At 34.3% G+C, this 18,440-nt stretch overlaps 1 long non-coding RNA gene across 1 annotated transcript in view; it reads right to left on the minus strand.

Moving 5' to 3' along the window:
• Nucleotides 1-18,440, minus strand: part of LOC126964463 (uncharacterized) — a 147,891-nt gene that overhangs the window by 47,339 nt on the left and 82,112 nt on the right. The window lies entirely within an intron of this gene.

The following is an 18,440-nucleotide window of genomic DNA, read 5'->3' on the forward strand; positions in this document are numbered from 1 at the left end:
CGATATTTTTAATTGCCGTTGCAAGCAAAAAATTGTTTACATCGTAGTTAAATTTAATTGTCAAACCTGCTGTTAATATGTTGTTTATGTTTCAACTTCTTGTGTGTTCAGCCATATTCAGTATTCAGTATTTCTCATATCATTGTTAACTTTGTTGGTTTATTGTATTATAATATGCAAAAATTAATCTTCAAGAGAATAGGTTGTCAAATGTCAACATACAGTAAGAGTGACATTGGTGTCAAATGTCAACGTACAGTAAGAGTGACAACTATCATATTTATTTTACTTACCTCACGCAACCGCTATAAAAGTAGCTTACTCTGTTGCTTGCATTGCAGCAGTTGATAGCAAATAGCCAGGTTTTCCCAGTTTCCTGGATTTCCCCCCCCCCCCCCCCCACAAACCTTATGTATTAGTTTTTAAGCATAATAAAGTTTTATCCCTCAACACGTAGATAGGGTTGTAGAAATAAGTTTTCTGATACCTACATATAAAAGGCTTAATTGTTAATTGCATTCATAAGTAGATTATAAGTAATTTTGTATATATATTTTACTATCAAATATAGAAATTTGGAATTTGATTTTTTTTTTTTGCCTGAAGTGCATTAGTCTGTAGCTTGTTGTACAGAACGGACGTAATACTTCCAAGTGATACAAGTGATTAAAATCAGTAATTACAGAAATTCTTTTGTTTAATTTGATGCCCATATACTTAGTTTTTCAATAAACTTAACATTGAGTTTGTTGACAAAATTATCCAAAAAAATGCTGAAGCCCATAAACATAGACATCACCGTCACGTGAATGTCGAGGCAATCCAGCTCCTTGACAACACTGATGTAGTAAAAAGAATAAAACGAACAAAACCTTTTGAGTTAGTGTAGTGCTAGTGAATTAAATGAAAGTAAAAATAGTGATATTATAAAAGACACATGAACAAAGTGACTTCCCCTTAATAGAGACATTAAGAAATCTGTTAATGGACACATTCTTAGTTTAATCTATCTAGCAGTTTAAGTTAAAGTAGAATTACTTATTAGTCTTAGTTAAGGCTAGATTGCAATGCAATGTAATTGTAAAAAAAAAACATATCATTATTATGATTCTGAGTCATTTATAACGTCAGTTACAGTACGACCGCTTTTTAAACAACATTTATTCAATGTTTTACACTTAGATTAAGAATTGGTCTCAGCTGCGTTCCAACTTGATACCGCACTACTTAAGAACAATAGCTGTCTTATTACGGCAATTATTAGATCCTTGTGTGCGTGGCATCTTGACACTCAATGTTGTCATTGTGGACAGTCTCTTTAATAGTAGTTCCCTGTGAACTTTAAACTCCTTTTTGATCCCCATGTACGTCAAAGTTTCAAAAACGATCGAAAAAATATTTATAAATTATTTCTTATCAAGTGCCTAAATACAAAGTTTCGTGGTTTTATCTTCGATAATGACGAAATTCCATACAAACTGCCATCCCCTATTTCAACCTGCTCATTTTTTTTGCAATAAATGGTAGCCAATGTCCATGCTCTAGTCTATCTCTGTACTAAATTTTATCAAAATCGGTTTGTTGGTTTAGGTGTGAAAGCGATACAAACAAACCTACATTCACATTTATAATATTAGTATGGATAACGGTTGAGACTATGTTTTGAAAGTTTACTACTATATACTTATATAGCTATATTCAAATTCAAATACAAATTCAAATATTTTTATTCAAAATAGGATTTAAAATCACTTACACACGCTCACACATTAACAATTCTTTTAAATTTCTTAACACATTTGTTTTGTATATTTTCTGGGATCATATTGTAGAAGCATATACATCGCCCAACAAAAGACTTACTAACTCGACCCAACCGAGTAGTAGGCACAACAAGTTTATGTTTAACACGAGGAGTGTTAACATTATGAATGTCTCAGTTTCTAGAAAATTCCTCAATGTGCTTATCAACATACAAAACATTATCAAAAATGTATTAAGAAGCAACAGTCAAAATGTTTATTTCTTTAAATCTTTCTCTTAATGATTCTTTAGGACCTAGGTTATAAATCGCGCGAATAGCCCTCTTCTGCAGCACAAATATAGTATTAATATCGGCCGCACTGCCCCATAACAATATAAAATACTTATCTAGCCGAAGTAAACTTAGCCTAGCCAAAAATTTGTTATGATCGACCACTCTTTCCCACTATGTGCAAGACAATCACTGTATTTCTGTTGTCAATAATACCCCATTCCATTACTCTGATAAATCTTGAAGAAAAAGGTGAAATTAAAGAAGTTTCTATGCGCGTTCCAAATTTGAATTCATAAAAATAAATATTGTAAGTTTTCAAGTTGAAGCAATATTTACAGCTCAGCTTGTTACTTTCCCTAACAACTAATTAAGTTATTTTAACGAGCCTAATTAGAGTTAGTAAGCATTATAACTATAAAACTACTAATTTGAGCAAAAAAAGAAGACCCTTGTCAAATTATAAAATTAAAATGACATAGATATAATAATAATGAGCAGTCACAATATTTAGTTTTTTAATTTTGCTTTTAGTGACTGTGTATGTCGAAGTTGGACTTAGATTCATATGTGAAGACGAGATTTCTCATGAGCGTAGGAATTTAGTTCAAATAAACATTAAGTACTTACATACATAAGGTTAGCTGCGGGCGAAGCTTTGAAGATTAGAACCAATCAAAATACATGGGCATCATAATATTTCAATCAATGAGCTGGTAAATGAAATTGTTTAGGGTACAATCATATAAATTGGCGGGGACAAAGGTAACACAACAGAAGTAGGTGATGGAAAAAATCCGTAATTCGTATTGGAGTATAGAACTAAAACCTTAAAGCCTTTTTAGAGTTCCGTACCTCAATAGGAAAAAACGGAAACCTTATCACTTTGTTTTACGTCCGTCCACCTGTCTGTCTGTCAAGACACTTTACCACGGGAACGCGTGGAGTATCGAGCTTAAATTATATCGATGTACTCAGGTCTACAGTCTCTTAACATATATTCCGACACGCTAAAGGCAATCAATATTTATAAAGTATTTTCTGTTGACCTATAACTATGAAATTTGGCAAGCAACACCGTCTTATACTACAAAAAGAGGTAAAAATCTGAATCCAGATGGTTACGAAGCTGACGTGGCAAAGGGTAGGGCACATAGCTTGACGGACAGATGGCCGTTGGGGCAGTAAAGTCCTCCTATGGCGATCACGCACCGGAAGACGCAGTGTCGGTAGGCCCCCTACAAGATGGACCGACGGTATGCTGAAGATCGCCGGAACAGGTTGGATGAGGGCCCGATCGTCATGGCGATCTTTGGGGGAGGCCTTTGTCCAGCAGTGGACATCTTCCTGCTGAAATGACTATGATGCGATCTGTCCGTTGAGCTATGTGCCCTTCCCACTGCCATTTCAGTTTCGCCATCGGGGTATGTCGGTGACTGGTTCTCCCACGGATCTCCTCATTTCTGATTCGATCTCGCAGGGAATCTCCAAGCCCGAGCCAAAGCCCTCTCCATTGCCTCTGAGCGACCATGAGCTTTCTCATCAGGCCCATAGTTAGCGACCACGTCTGCGTAACGTAAGTCATCACTCAATAATATTATTGGCAAAATGTACATTGTATTGATTATTTACTTTTTCTATAAATTATATATCGTTTGAATATAATCAGAGCTTATTGACAGTATGGAAACCTTTAGTGGTACCAGACTGGTTAAGTCCACTACTTATCGCTTTTTTAATATTTTTATTAATTATTTGTGAACTTTGCACAAAAGCACGCTATCTAGCAATCCAACTTGGAATTATTACATTAATATCCGTATCTTGTAAGCTGATATTGTATTTAGCTGAAACAATACTATAATAATATTTGTATGAGATTTAGTTCTGCTACCCAAACACAGATGGCGCTAGTAGTTTCGAGGTTCTGTTATATTACGTACAGTACTTTGGGTAACTTTTCTCAGATTTTTAAGATATATTCCTTTGTTGTTGTACATACTCTATTAAATTTATATTTTTATTTCTAAGATATATTAATAGAGAAAAAAGTTCTCCAGACAAAAACGCGTAATATTAAAACTGATCTAACTCAACTAACTAAAAGATTATGATGTAAAATCGTGAGGCGTAAGTAGAATTTTTCAACGGCGTGAGAGAATGTTGAATTTGTTTTAAAGAGCTTTGATGCATCTTTCCACCACTTTAGGTCCTACCTACGTTATAAGTTTTCGTAGGTTGTAAGTTATGTTTAGGTAGGTGTAAAATCCTGATGTAATTGTATGCAGATAAGTGTGCATTGTAATTGGAAATGAAGATGAAATTAACAACAACTTTCATAAGCCCCATCTCTCTCCTGCCCACTTTTCATTGTGTTCAGTTTAGTAGTAGTATCTCTTTATTAGGTCTCACTCACGATATAGTATGATGCCATTTGCCGATGAGCATTTTATTACGAGATTTTATTTTTATTTATGAAAATAAGGGATGAGACGAGCAGGACTTTCAGCTGATGATAATTGATACGCCCTACCCATTACAATGCAGTGCCGCTCAGTAATTTTGAAAAACCCAAAAATTCTGAGCGGCACTACAAATGCGCTCGTCACCTTGAGACATAAGAAGTTAAGTCTCATTTGCCCAGTAATGTCACTAGCAACGCCCTTTAGACCGAAACACAAAAATGTTTACATATTACTGCTTCAAAGCAGAAATAGGTGCCGTTGTGGTACCCATAATTTAGCCGGCTTCCTGTGCAAAGGAGCCTTCTTCTGGTATGGATCTGACCACTGATGTTAAAACACCCATTTTAATAATAATTATGTTAGTTTATAAATAATGTTTAATGTCATGCTCCAACTCATCATCAAACTTGATCGTCGTAGAACATGACGAGCTAGACTGGAAAACAGATTGTGGTAAGTTATTCATGGTTTTATAACATTTGGCTTGCACTCAAAAGCGGCCTCACCACCAAGTCAGACCCTAACCAAAAAACTGAAACTTATATAAATTTAAGCTAAGCTAATGTAAGTTATGTTAAGTCATCACGATCTAACCACCAAAACATAGTATATAAGATTATTAGCAGGTCACAGAAAACTGATATAATGACAGTATCACTTATACTACCTTACCTTAAGACAACATAAATTGCAAAAATGTGTTAGTTCTTTACCTATCTAGTACATAGTATTAAGGCCTTTAATTTCTTTAAGCAGTAATTTATAAAAACGTTAAAAAATATTTTATAGTTATTTGTGAAGGCTTTTAATTAGCTCCTTTGTAAACATGTAGGTATATACAGTTGTATTGATGGCTGTTAGCCACTCTATGAAATAAAATAAAATAAAATAAAATAAAATAAAATAAAATAAAATAAAATAAAATAAAATAAAATAAAATAAAATAAAATAAAATAAAATAAAATAAAATAAAATAAAATAAAATAAAATAAAATAAAATAAAATAAAATAAAATAAAATAAAATAAAATAAAATAAAATAAAATAAAATAAAATAAAATAAAATAAAATAAAATAAAATAAAATAAAATAAAATAAAATAAAATAAAATAAAATAAAATAAAATAAAATAAAATAAATAATATACAGTTTACGAGTATTGAATCTAAAATCTTTACTATTAACACTTGAGACGTGTGTAAATTTAAGCTAAGTTATTACCGCAGATTATCCTAAGTCATTACCGTACGATCTTACCACCAAATCAGACACTTACCAAAAATATACAGTTTACGAGTATTAAATATAGATTCTTTTTAACTGAATATTTAAGCCACAATCTTTAAACGACAATTTATGTACAAAGTGATACGAATCTATGCTAATATTAGCTTCTATAATTATTTCTCTATCAAGTCAGAATGGCTTAACGGATCTTAGAGGCAGTCTGGAATTTTGAGCCAGCTACTTTTGAGCCCAAATATATTCCACGGAATTTTGATTTCCGTGGTATAGAATTGTTATTCACAGAGTAATGGTGAACATGATTTTTTGCATAAAAGTATTTCAGGGGGTGAATATTTGAACATCGTAAGCCACTTTTGATCCTTCTTTCAGTTTTTTCCTTGCTCTAGCAAGGCTCAGCATAATTTTTTGGTCAATATTTACACGTGAACGACATCGCGGGCACTAGCTAGTGTAGAATAGTTTAGATCAATAGTGGTGCTCATCGGGTGAGCAAAGCATACTAACAGGGTGTCATGAATAATGCAAGGCGTTGCTTAATTCCAGCTATAAGTCCGTCCACAAATGGTGTGGGTATCCTGTTCTGATACTTTAGGAAGGAAAACCTGCCTTCAATTATACGGGCAGTCGAACATAGTATCAGCTCGACTAATTTGACCACATGCAACAAGGAGTTAATCGAGTTGGGGTCCGGTCGAATTCTATGAATCGCTCATTCCGTAGTGAAATAATTCAGCAAATATATTAAGGAGTATTCTTAAGACCTGACTGATCAGATACCGACTGCTAATATACAGTGTCGTATTACGCGCCTTTAATTTAATGAAACTGACAAAAGTGAAATTTTGGAACTATCTTCTATCTCAATGGTCTTCTGGAGGCAGTTATACTTCTTCTAAGGAGCCAGTCTCCATGGAGCGTTGAAACTCAAATATTATTAATTGAAATAATCCTCTACGAGATCCTATTCATAATTTTCCCTGCATTTTTTCTATTTCAAAAAGATATCTTGTCTTTTAAAAGAACTGAAGATCTTTTGATTCTATTAAAAAATTAAGAAGAAAGCGATACCAATGTTAACGGGTCTTTTAATGACGACAAGTTTAACAATATTATGAAAGACAAGGTAAAAACCCTCAAAACATTGGTTTTTCTGTCATCAGCCCCCAGTATTTCTTTGAGGTGACTTGAGTACCGTCTTAGATGGGTGTTAGAGATGTCTGCTTAAGGTTTCTTCGAAAAAGTTTCACACAAACAGCTCAGTTAAATAAAGTATCTGACACAAGCAAAGAAGAATAATGGTTTTGCTATATCTAATAAAAACTGCAACGAGGAGAGATATTGGAAAATAATGCAGTCTCTGTCTTTTCCTTGACAAAAGTAATGAGACGAGGAAGATATTCATTAAATGCTAAGTGATACACCCGTCTCATTAAAATGTAATGCCGTACAGGATTCTTGACCCCTAAATCTGAGTGTCACTACTATTGCTGGACGGCAGAAATAGACGCCTATGTGGTATCCATGTTATCACCATCCTGTGCAAATAAGCCTCCCAGAATGATAAAGATTCAAACTTTAGCTGAAAGACGTCCACTGCTGAACAGTCTCGTCCAAAGATCTCCATGACACTGCCCTCATCCAAACTATCCAGCGATCTTGACCAGATCACCTAATTCGGTCAACCTTGTTGCCTATCAACACTGCGTCTGCTATAGATTACGGATAGATTAAGGATAATAACCTTGGCTTCTTCCACTTGTACAATCAACAATCTCGTATTCTAGGTAATCATGTCCCAGCAACTTTTCAGTACAAACCCTACCGGCGAACTTACCTTCACTAACTCTTCTATCTTCGTTCACTCTGTTAGTTTTTGCTGTTCATCTACTTGCAGTGCAAACCCAGACAAATATCGTTCAAGAAAAAAAAACAATAGTCCATCTATGCAATTGAGAACTCTCAGTCAGGAGTTCAGAACAGAGAAGTTGAATGTCATTAGAGGTTTTTCATTAAGTCTTTTTCAGATACTCTTATTCTTCTTTATGAATCAAGATGAATGAGACTTTCGAAACCTAAATTATTTCTATTTTAATGAAGATGTAGAAGACTCTATGGAATCTGGTTCTTACTTTTGTATTTCCCATCACTTTCGTTCTATGATGGACGCTAATTAAAGTTTTCATACCATCAGCTCATAAGGTAATTTCCATTGAGTAGAACTGATGAGAAACTAATTAGAAAGCTCATGGTCGCTGGGAGGGCAATGGAGAGGGCTATGCTCGAAGTTCCCCTGCAATATCGAATCAGAAATGAGGAGATCCGTAGGAGAACCAAAGTTACCGACATAGCCCAAATGATTGTGAAACTGAAGTGGCAGTGGGCAGGGCACATAGTTCGACTGACAGATGGCCGTTGGGGTAGTACAGTCCTCGAATGGCGACCACGCACCGGAAGACGCAGTGTTGGAAGGCCCCCCACAAATGGACCGACGATCTGGTCAAGATTGCCGGAATACGTTGGATGAGTGTAGCGCAGGACCGATCATCGTGGAAATCTTTGGGGAGGCTTTTGTCCAGCAGTGAACATATTCCGGCTGATGATGATGAGAAACTCTACTGTTTCACGTCGTTGAAACATAGCTAGAACAGGAGTGCCCTAAAATAGGAGCGCATACGTGTGTGTAATAATTAATCAAAATTTTCACCTTTGGGAGTTGTAGTATGGTATAGATGCTCCTCTTTCCGTAATTAAAGCACTTAGTTGGGTCCATTTTGCGTGCAGTGTTTGCCAGTGGAACCAGTCCATCTTCTACCACTCTGGGGGGCAGGGAAGTCAATGCAAGCTCAATGGAGAGTATAACGTATTGCATTCCTCTACCATATCTCTCCATTATTGACGCACACCGAGTACGACGCCAGACCAATTAGTGCGAGGCGCCCACCGGACCGTTCCGATATTCCGTATCAAATCCGACCATGTGCTTAGCCCATTACTGGTTGTCATATGAACTGTTATAGTTTTTATTTCAAGTTCGTTATAATACAACTAGGTAATGTGATTTTTTATTTTTTTTAAATCAACCAATTTGCGGAGGGGTGATTTACTAATTACTAATGATTACTAATCTAAATATTTTGTAAAATTCTCCCTGCATTTAAACTTATCTTATATACCTTAGAGATCTACTTATCCAACATTACGGATTGCCGTGAATAATAAAATTCCCATTTTTTTTCATTGGGCGAGTGACCTAAAAAAAATTTCGACGATTTTATTGAACCGCTAAAAAGCAATAAAAAAATCAATATTTGCCTGGAGTTGTATGACAAACGGGTAGTAAATATAGTGATTTCAGTATATATAGTCATTATACAAGATTACTTTGGTATTTTCCAGTAGGTTACATAAATTGCAACTACCCGAATAGTCGTCGTAATGTCCTAGTGGTAATTTTATATAACCTCACTTTTACACAAGCCGTGCCTATATTAAACAAAATTTAATATATAATTATATGTAAGTTCGAGCAGAAGTTTGTGATAGACCTATTAGACATATTTGTAATATATAAATATTAAAAAAAAAGAAAAAATCAACATCGAGTAGCTATAGGTAGCTTTGTGACACCAGTTTTTCCAAACTAGGTGGGTATTATTATAGAAGTGAAGTTGTATTACAATAGGCCTATTAAAATACCTTTGAAATCATAAAAAAATATGTTTTTTTTAAGTTAAACCTGTAATGTCACTCAAAACTTTTAATTTGTTTCATTATATTAGTCTTTTAATAGTAATATAAATAATAAGTAATAATACTAAATAAAAAAAAACTTAAACAGACAGGTCAACAGATTCAGAATGTATGTATAACTATGAATACGCTGAAACAACATAATATTTTTATTTTTGCTTTTCCGAGGCAAATGTAACAGATATAATGTCAGGTAAAAGAAGGTTATGATGAAAAGTATGTATATATACTCACGGTTGCAATAATAATCCATAAAAACCACAGACAAACACAGAACTACGAAAATGCACTAAAGCTTTGTGACCCGAAAGAAAAAAGAAAATGTCAAATCACGAAAGAAATAAGAAAGTGTGTAGAAGACAAGGATAGACGACCTAACCCCGATTTACAGTTTAAAACTCGATCACAATCGCGGATGGAATGAGATAGATGCTATTTTAAGAGCTCCGTCTCAAGCGGGTTCAATGTACCGTCCTACTGACGTTGGCGCGAGCGCGGGAAACTCTGTCTCACTCGCACGCGACGCAAGCGAGTGCTTCGGAACGAGATAAAAGATGACAGTCTACTTTTTGTCCCGAACTTGAATTTCGATCAATATAGTGCGACGTGTACTGTCTTGACATTAGTAATCATTTTATATTATTCGCTTGGCTGCGAAAATATTTTTTTTAAATCCTTTTTTTTAATATGAATTAGATATAGTCTGATTATTATTATTTATTATAGTAGACGAAAAAATTTAAATTGAAGGAATTTTTAAATTTAAAAAAAAATTTGGTTATCTTATTTAGGTAACAAAAATAAATATTACATTGAAAATAATACACATTGCATGTAGTTAAATTTTTCATCGATAGTAAAATCACCTGAAATGAAATAAATTTTCATCAAATTCCATTAAAATGTAATTTTACTGAATAATAGGTAGTACACCATATACTTAATTTTTTTAACTTAATGCATTTAATTTCTCAAAAAATGATTCCTTTATAATTATTTTTGATGTCATTTCTAATATACTAGAGATTACTACCACTTTGGAAACAAATAGCGCTCTGAGAGAAGAAGCGACGCAAGAAACTCTCCCAGTATTCTTTTTTTTGCGCTCTTTTTAATAAAATATACAATATTGTACTGTCATCACAGTCAAATAATCACAACCTAGTCCCAGGCTGTCCGATCACTTAGATATTAAGCTGTAAAGTAGTAGGTAATGGCTGAACAGTGGCCATTATAAAAGTGTATACATTTACCATTAAAGCTATTAAGTATCTAATGAAGACAAATAGAAATAGTTAAAAACAATCCCTTATAATATTATTAACTTCACAAATATAAGAGAATTATTGTTTAACTTGAGAAGCACAGACAAATAACTTTGACAAGAGCTCTTTTTTACTTAATTTATTTGGTGGTTTCAAAATACTCATTTTAGTGCGTACACTTGTAAGATAGCCCTATGAAAGGCATACAGACAGGAAAAGCTATGTATTGTACTTTTTACTTTATCGTAAAACCACAGTAGATATATTTGAGACTAGCTGATCCGGAAAACTTTTATTTTTAGAGTTAAACCGTTTCTTAGATATTGCAACATTTTTCTAAAAGAGAGGTAATTACTAAAGATAAACCTAAGTTACTCCATTACATCAGCTACCTGCCAATAAAAGTCCCGTCAAAATCGGTCTAGCTATTTCTGAGATTAGCCGGAACAAACAAACAACAGACAAAAATTGTAAAAAATGTTACTTTGGTGTGTGTACCGTATATATATTTTCATATAAATGTGGTAGAAAACGGTTATTTCAATATTACAAACAGACACCCCAATTTTATTTATATGTATAGATTAGCATTGCATATGATTAGCATTTTAAAAAGTATGATATATTGCATGCAACGTACCACATATTCCCATTAAAAAATAAGTCACGTGGAACTGGATATACAACAAAGTAGCTAGCATAACTTGCATTAATAAATTTATGCTTCTTTTGTATACTAGTATAAAAAGCATCGACCTTGAGAGCTGGATCACTGAATGGGGAGAATGAAAAAAACAACATCACGCCAAGCATGCAATTCCACATTCCCGAGGCTAGCAGCGCTGTTACTATTTATAGAATATTATTTATAGAGCCAGAATCAGTCAATTAGCAGACTAGACATGCAGTGGTGAGATGGCGATAACAATATACTTGTTCAAAATATAATGCTGGATTCACACTGCTCGTTCAAGTTCATTTTATATTTATTAACAAATTTTTTTGTTTAATTCATATGATTTTATTTTAAATATTACCCTAATGATACTGATATTAATACCACGTATAAATACTGACTATATTACAAATGAAGTTACATGCTTAAGCGGGTAATGAGTAAATTAATAATTTTCAGCGATGAGAATTACCTAATTTTAATTGTTTTAAAAAAATACCTCTTGTCAAATTTATTTGTGTCATGTGCTTCTTTAAAGAATAATAAATTATCCTTTAATTGTAAAGTAATTAAAAAAATTAAAGTATTTGTGGAAGAAGTATTTCATATCAAGTGATTTTCTGTAGGTACCTACTTGTTAAATTACGCAAAACAGGCACTTAAATAATTGTCAACGACGACATACATACAGCTTGATATTACTTTCGTTATGTAACTGTGGTCAGTTACTATTAAAACACCACTGATTTGTTTATATTTATATATTTAGATACATATATTTACAAAAAAGTGTGTGCGTGTAATCTTTACGCACGATTTAAATAAATTTTAATAATTGAAGGTAGGATTAACACATGTGAATATTATGTAATAAAATGAATGTCACTGTTAATGACAGAAAAAACAAGATGGCGCGTAACCGAAAATCGCGACGACATTGCTATAAAATTTCTCTCATACGTCGATAATGAAGTTTCACTTCAACAAAAACATTAAAGATATAAAAAGACAAAGTGCCATTTATGGACTAGTGGCAAAATATGTTGGAATATCTAAGCCCAGGTTCGATGAGCTATTGTTACACTGACACAACGCCTGCAAGAGTACATAAAACTATAAACATTTTATGACTTGAGCTGTAAAATTTTAACATAATTCGCCTTGCGACTTCATTAATGACAATCAAGTGGACAACCTGCAATAATTTTAATAATTCTCCGAGTCGTAAATTTGTTTACTTACACCAAAAAGACATGGTTAATTTAGTTGTTATTCTTGATACTTGTAATATTTTATGGGTCAATTTAATTTATAACCATACTTTTTTTGTGACTTCTTGTCCGTAGAATTCAGTTATATCAGACTTCAAACAATGAATTAATAACAGACCGCCAATTAAAAAAAATCTCTGTCTTTTTGTTTATATGTTATATGTTTACGCGTTATTTATTATATGGATTGATATAGACGGAACTTTTAAACACATGAAATTGTGAATAATATATCGTATTGAGCTTTTCAGATTGTGGAATTCTATGCATGCGAAGTTGCGGGCAACCGCTAGCGTAAAATAAATTATTAGCTTCATTGCATACCTCAATGTCACAATATCTGTGTAGTATTAACCCTTCAACCAAAATTACTATTATAGAGGTTATAACCAAGATAGAAAATTTATTATTGAAATATCCAAATATAAAGTATCAAAACTAATTACAAAGGTACGTCCGCGCCCGTTTTATGTAGGCGGTAGGCGGCTTAATGTAAACGAGTTCGAGCGAGACAGCTATACGTATATCGAGGTCGTCTTCAACGTAACGGTGCGCGGGCGCTCACGACCTCACCGTTTAATAAATCGACCGCTTTTTCTTAATTTAAATTTTGATTTTTTAATCTGTCGCCGGGGTAATGACATTTTGACATATATTCTGTGTAACCATGGACTAATTTTATGTTTCTATTTATAATTTGACCGAAGTGTAATACAATATTAGGTAACACTATACTGATAAGAGATTTTCGATTGTAGTTTCGCCGGAATTGCAAAACGAGCACCTACACAGAGACGTCAAATCTATCGTCGATCTATGAAAAAACGTACCTACCTATAAACTAAGATTGAAATTTCAGTGATTTAAAACCCACTTTAATTTATGATAAGGTTGTTAATTTTTTAATTAGAAAGGAGGACGGTTTACCCTGATTTTAAGTGATCACCGCCGCCCACATTTTCTTGCAACACCAAAGGAGTATTGCCGGCTTTTAAGAAAAGTATAAGTTTTCAATTCAGATTTATCTTAGCTCACCTAGCACCATCCTAATTAGGACCAACAGGATAATTAAATTTATACAGTAATCATTAAACGCGATTTTCCACCTACTTCTAGACGTCTTTTTATATGCTTTATATTAGCTTCACTTGTATGTTTGTATGTATGTCTGTAACTGACTCCTTTAGACGCGATTTTGACCCACTTTAAACGGCCAGATTTCATTCAAACTTTGTAGATTTATCGAGGACCGATGACGATACACTAATTTGATAAGATTATTCCATTATTCAATTTGCAAACTAAGATTTTTGTCAATTTATATAATTTTTATCGATAGTCGATAAGTCAGGAATGGACAAAAGGACCAATGATGACAATACAATATATTGATTAATTTTGCCTAATATCCATAACAGATTCAACAGGATAAATTAATGTATACAGTACGAGTATGTAACTAACTAACTAAAGGGTTACTATATTATAGGATTTCTTAAACGTAATTTTCACCCACTTCAAGTCGTCTGAATTACTCGAAATTTTACACACATAACAGTTACCAATGATAGTGCAATATTCATTACTTTGTCCCGTATAATTTTAAAGTACTCAGAGTTGGTTCTATAGCGACTTACAAAATCCATTCGTTCAATTATAATTTAAAAAAAATTTAGTAGATTTTATATTGGTCGAATACAGCCTGGAGGACATTATTGCATTGCTTGGAATTACGAGTAGAAAAGGTAGGAGAACAAATGAGGGTACGGGTCCCTGTCTTGCAACACCAGAGGAATAACAGGAGCGTTGCCGGTCGTTTTTAGGTGGGTGTACGCGCTTTTTAATTGGTATCGTTTCATCCAGGGAAAACCGCGCAAAGAAGTTCTTTCAAGCTTGGTACTACGTGGGAGAAAGTTGATTGAAACCTTACCATCAGTTCAGTGAGGTTAATAATGGCGTGAGGGGTCAGGTCAAACAGCACTTCGCAACGCTCCCCGTGGTAGAAGATAAATGTCTTTTTCCACTAAGATCAAACCTGTCATACAAGTCTCATATTCTTAATAATTTGTTATTTTAAAGTGATAACCCTCACATCTGGGATTACCTATACAAATTAAATTTGTAATTAACCTACGCATGGGTCGAAGGAGACTGTATAAAAATAAAAAAATTGCGTGCGTACAAAATACACGTCATGTCAGAAGTGAAACCTGCATTGTGCATGAACCTCTAAACTGCTTATAAAGTCCTGGTACATTTTGCTAGGACGACACATGCTTTCAACCGCTTTGAAAGACATTACTATCACCGCTACCATATATGTTGTCCTAGTGTCTATGTAGTAATACGTCGTGCGCATGACGTCAGAATATATTAAGGTATACTCGCGTCATACATAAGACAATCTCTTCTTCCACTATGATCGCCTGGTACCAAAACACTGTATAATGCATCCTATCTCATCTTCTCCTACATAAAATCTTATGAATTTGTGTCTGTCTCTTTTTACTGTCACGCTTTTTCGTTTCATCGACTTTCAAATCACAACTATGCTAAAGAAGTTTTCACTTTAAAAAGGAAAACATATATAAGCATTGATTTGTTTTAATAAAAGTTTTTATATAAATAATATTTATTATGAAGTATTTAATAGTTCCATAGCTCAGTTCATTACCTTGAGACATACTATAATTAAGTCGCATTATATCAGTAATTGAATTAGTACGGTTTGAGTTACATACCTAATAACGTACCTACGCTAAGTGACTGTCGAGTACAATGGTATTCACTTAGATACTATAAAAATATAGATAGAGCCTCTTTCTCTTAGGCAACGCATGACAACAGGCCCAATTTATTATGTTAGTGGCAGATACGGCAGCACTCGCGATACGTCAGTCACTTTGTTTTAGTGTGTGTGCGTTACTGAAAATAGAGGCTAACAGTTCCCCGCTATTTTCCGATACTTTTACATCTTTTGAGTTTATCTAGACGTATAAATTATCTAAGGTTATATACCTATACATTGTTACAGTTTGAGTATCTGAAGCCGACAAATAACAGAATACATATTCATTTTATCAGTATCTACCTCGAAAAAAACAAAAAGATTACTAATACAACTCCTTATTAAGTTTTTTTTTCAGAAAGTAATAAATATTTACAATCTTCTATAGGAGGTAAGTACTCCAAGACGTCACACCGAAAAAACGTGTGGTGACTAGTTTTCAAACGATTAAAAATGTCCAATTCTTTGACTATTTGCTATCGAATCCCGCTGTTTTAAATAAAGACAAACAGCAGTAAAATAGAATGGTTCCGATTCAGAATCGGAACTCATCATCGGAACGGAAAGAAGCAGCTCGTAAATATGTTTAAAATGTCGTCGAGTTATACGGCACGTCCGGTTTGACAACTGGTGTTGAAATTGGACCTACGACAAGAACAGGAAAAGGTCGTCTTAAGTCTTCACAGACTGTGGCAAAACCTAGATTGACTTGTAATAAGGTGACGCTGTAGTGAGATTAGAAGGGCAATATTTTTGGATGGCAACTTTCAACAAAAATGATGAGATTATAGCAAGAAGTCTATAGAAAGAATTGGCGTTCGAGAAGCTCCGTAAAATCTTCTCATCTCAAATACCACAGTGTCTGAAGACGAAGGTTATTAACCAGTGTGTGTGGCCAGTAATGACATACAGAACGTAGACGTGGTCGCTAACTATGGGCCTTATGAGGTAGCTCATGGTCGCTCAGAGAGCAATGGAGAGAGCTATGCTCGGAATTTCCTGCAAGAACGAATCAGAAATGACGAGATCCGCAAGAGAGCCAAACTCATTGACGTAGCCCAGTTGGTTGTGAAACAGAAGTGGCAGTGGGCAGGACATATATCTCGACGTACAGATGGCCGTTGGAGTAGTAAAGTCTTCGAATGGCAATCACGTACCGGAAGACATAGTGGTGGTAGGCCCCCCACAAGATGGACCGACGATCAGTTCAAGATCGCCGAAGTCAGTTGGATGAGGACAGCGCAGGACCGATCGTCATGCGGAATCTTTGGGGGAAGCCTTTGTTCATCAGTAGATGTCATCCGTCTGAAACTATGTTAATGAGAGAGCTGGAATTAATCAATACAAAAGGATATGGTCTTTCATCACGATAGCACTAGACCACACAGATAATTAGCCATAGACAGAGCTTGCATCTTCCAATTTCCCCCGTTTCGGTCTTTTCAGAATTCTTTAGACATTCTATTGGTTAACGTAAAGATGGGACTGCCAAAACTACTAGTCGCATATATGTTCAGAAATCTCAATATTTCTAAGGTATCGAGATCATGATCAATTCTTCTTCTTATTCGCGTCACTCTTGGCAGAGCGGATGTGGTCATCACGAAGAGACGTCTTTTGGGGCAGATTTGATTCGCCTCACGAGCATTTAGTACTTTTACTTTCTATCCAACAGCCTGGTACACTCGTTCAATGGATTGCCCATAGCAGTCTTACACGGTCCATCGCATGGGCGACCTTCCTCGTCCTCTGGTGTATTGCACTTTGCCCTGCACAACAAGGAGCTCGATGGATTTACTCTCACACCGGGAGACGTGTCAAAAGAACTTAAATATGCGATTCTGTACTAACACTGAATGGTGTTATTTTCTGCCAAGTCTTGGAGAATGGAGACGTTAGTGCCACACTCGGTCCTGATCAAAACAAATTATGGAAAAAAAATGCCTTGACTTTATATAAAAAAAAGTGTGTGTACTTATGTGTGTGTACTTATGTACCCACGCAAGAAGTTATACTTTTTAGGCCTAACGAAGCAAAAACCATTAAAATTATTTATTCCTCGTGCTATTCTACGTTTTTCGAAGGAACAATTTTGTAAAAATCTTGCGAAGATGGCTTTCACATTTAATTATTAAATAATGAATACGGCTGTATGGGCTTAAACCCTTTGCCTGTCCTAATAATGGACGAAGAAACCAAAAAAAATAAATAACGAATGACGAAAACGTCAGAAAATTTTAGGAACCAACTTTAATCTCTTACTTTTGTGTTACATTGATGCGCGCGCATTTTTAAATTTCACTCTCATCATTTTTTCATAACGCGCCTAAAGAAGTATAACTTCAAAATGCGAAGAAACCTTTTACCCAAGTAATTAACGTAATAATTCTCTTTAATAATAATAATCTGCAGCCATATTATGTTACAATTACCAAATGAGTCAACAGGAACTTGGACAAGCGTGACCGGGGACAGGAACTCTCACGACGCCACATCCGAAACGGTTCAGAACCAGTTGCCATTAATTAATTACCTAACAACCAAACTGATTTTATAAATGTATCGAAAAAATCAGCCTTGAAGTCAATATTTAAACGTAATTTATTTAACTAAAGGATTAAACTATTTTGAGCTTAGTATATTTTGAGCTATGTTAAATAATAGATACGAAAGTATTTACTAGCTAAAATTAGTCATCAAAAACATTTACCTACTGTGTTCTTAGCTAAAAATAAATTAAATATATATATTTGCTATATTTATATATATAGAGTAAGTATATATTTAATAACATTACTTTTACCTGAAACTGAAATAGAGTTACAGAAAGAATAGCTTAGAAGTTGGTCTATACTTAGACTACATTCTGAGCTTAAGATAGCAAAGGGTGGATAGATTAACCATAATCTGGGTTTGAGGTAACTAACTAACTAACTAACACAC

Source organism: Leptidea sinapis, chromosome 5 (assembly GCF_905404315.1).
Source record: "Leptidea sinapis chromosome 5, ilLepSina1.1, whole genome shotgun sequence".
NCBI classification, from domain to species: Eukaryota; Metazoa; Arthropoda; class Insecta; order Lepidoptera; family Pieridae; genus Leptidea; species Leptidea sinapis.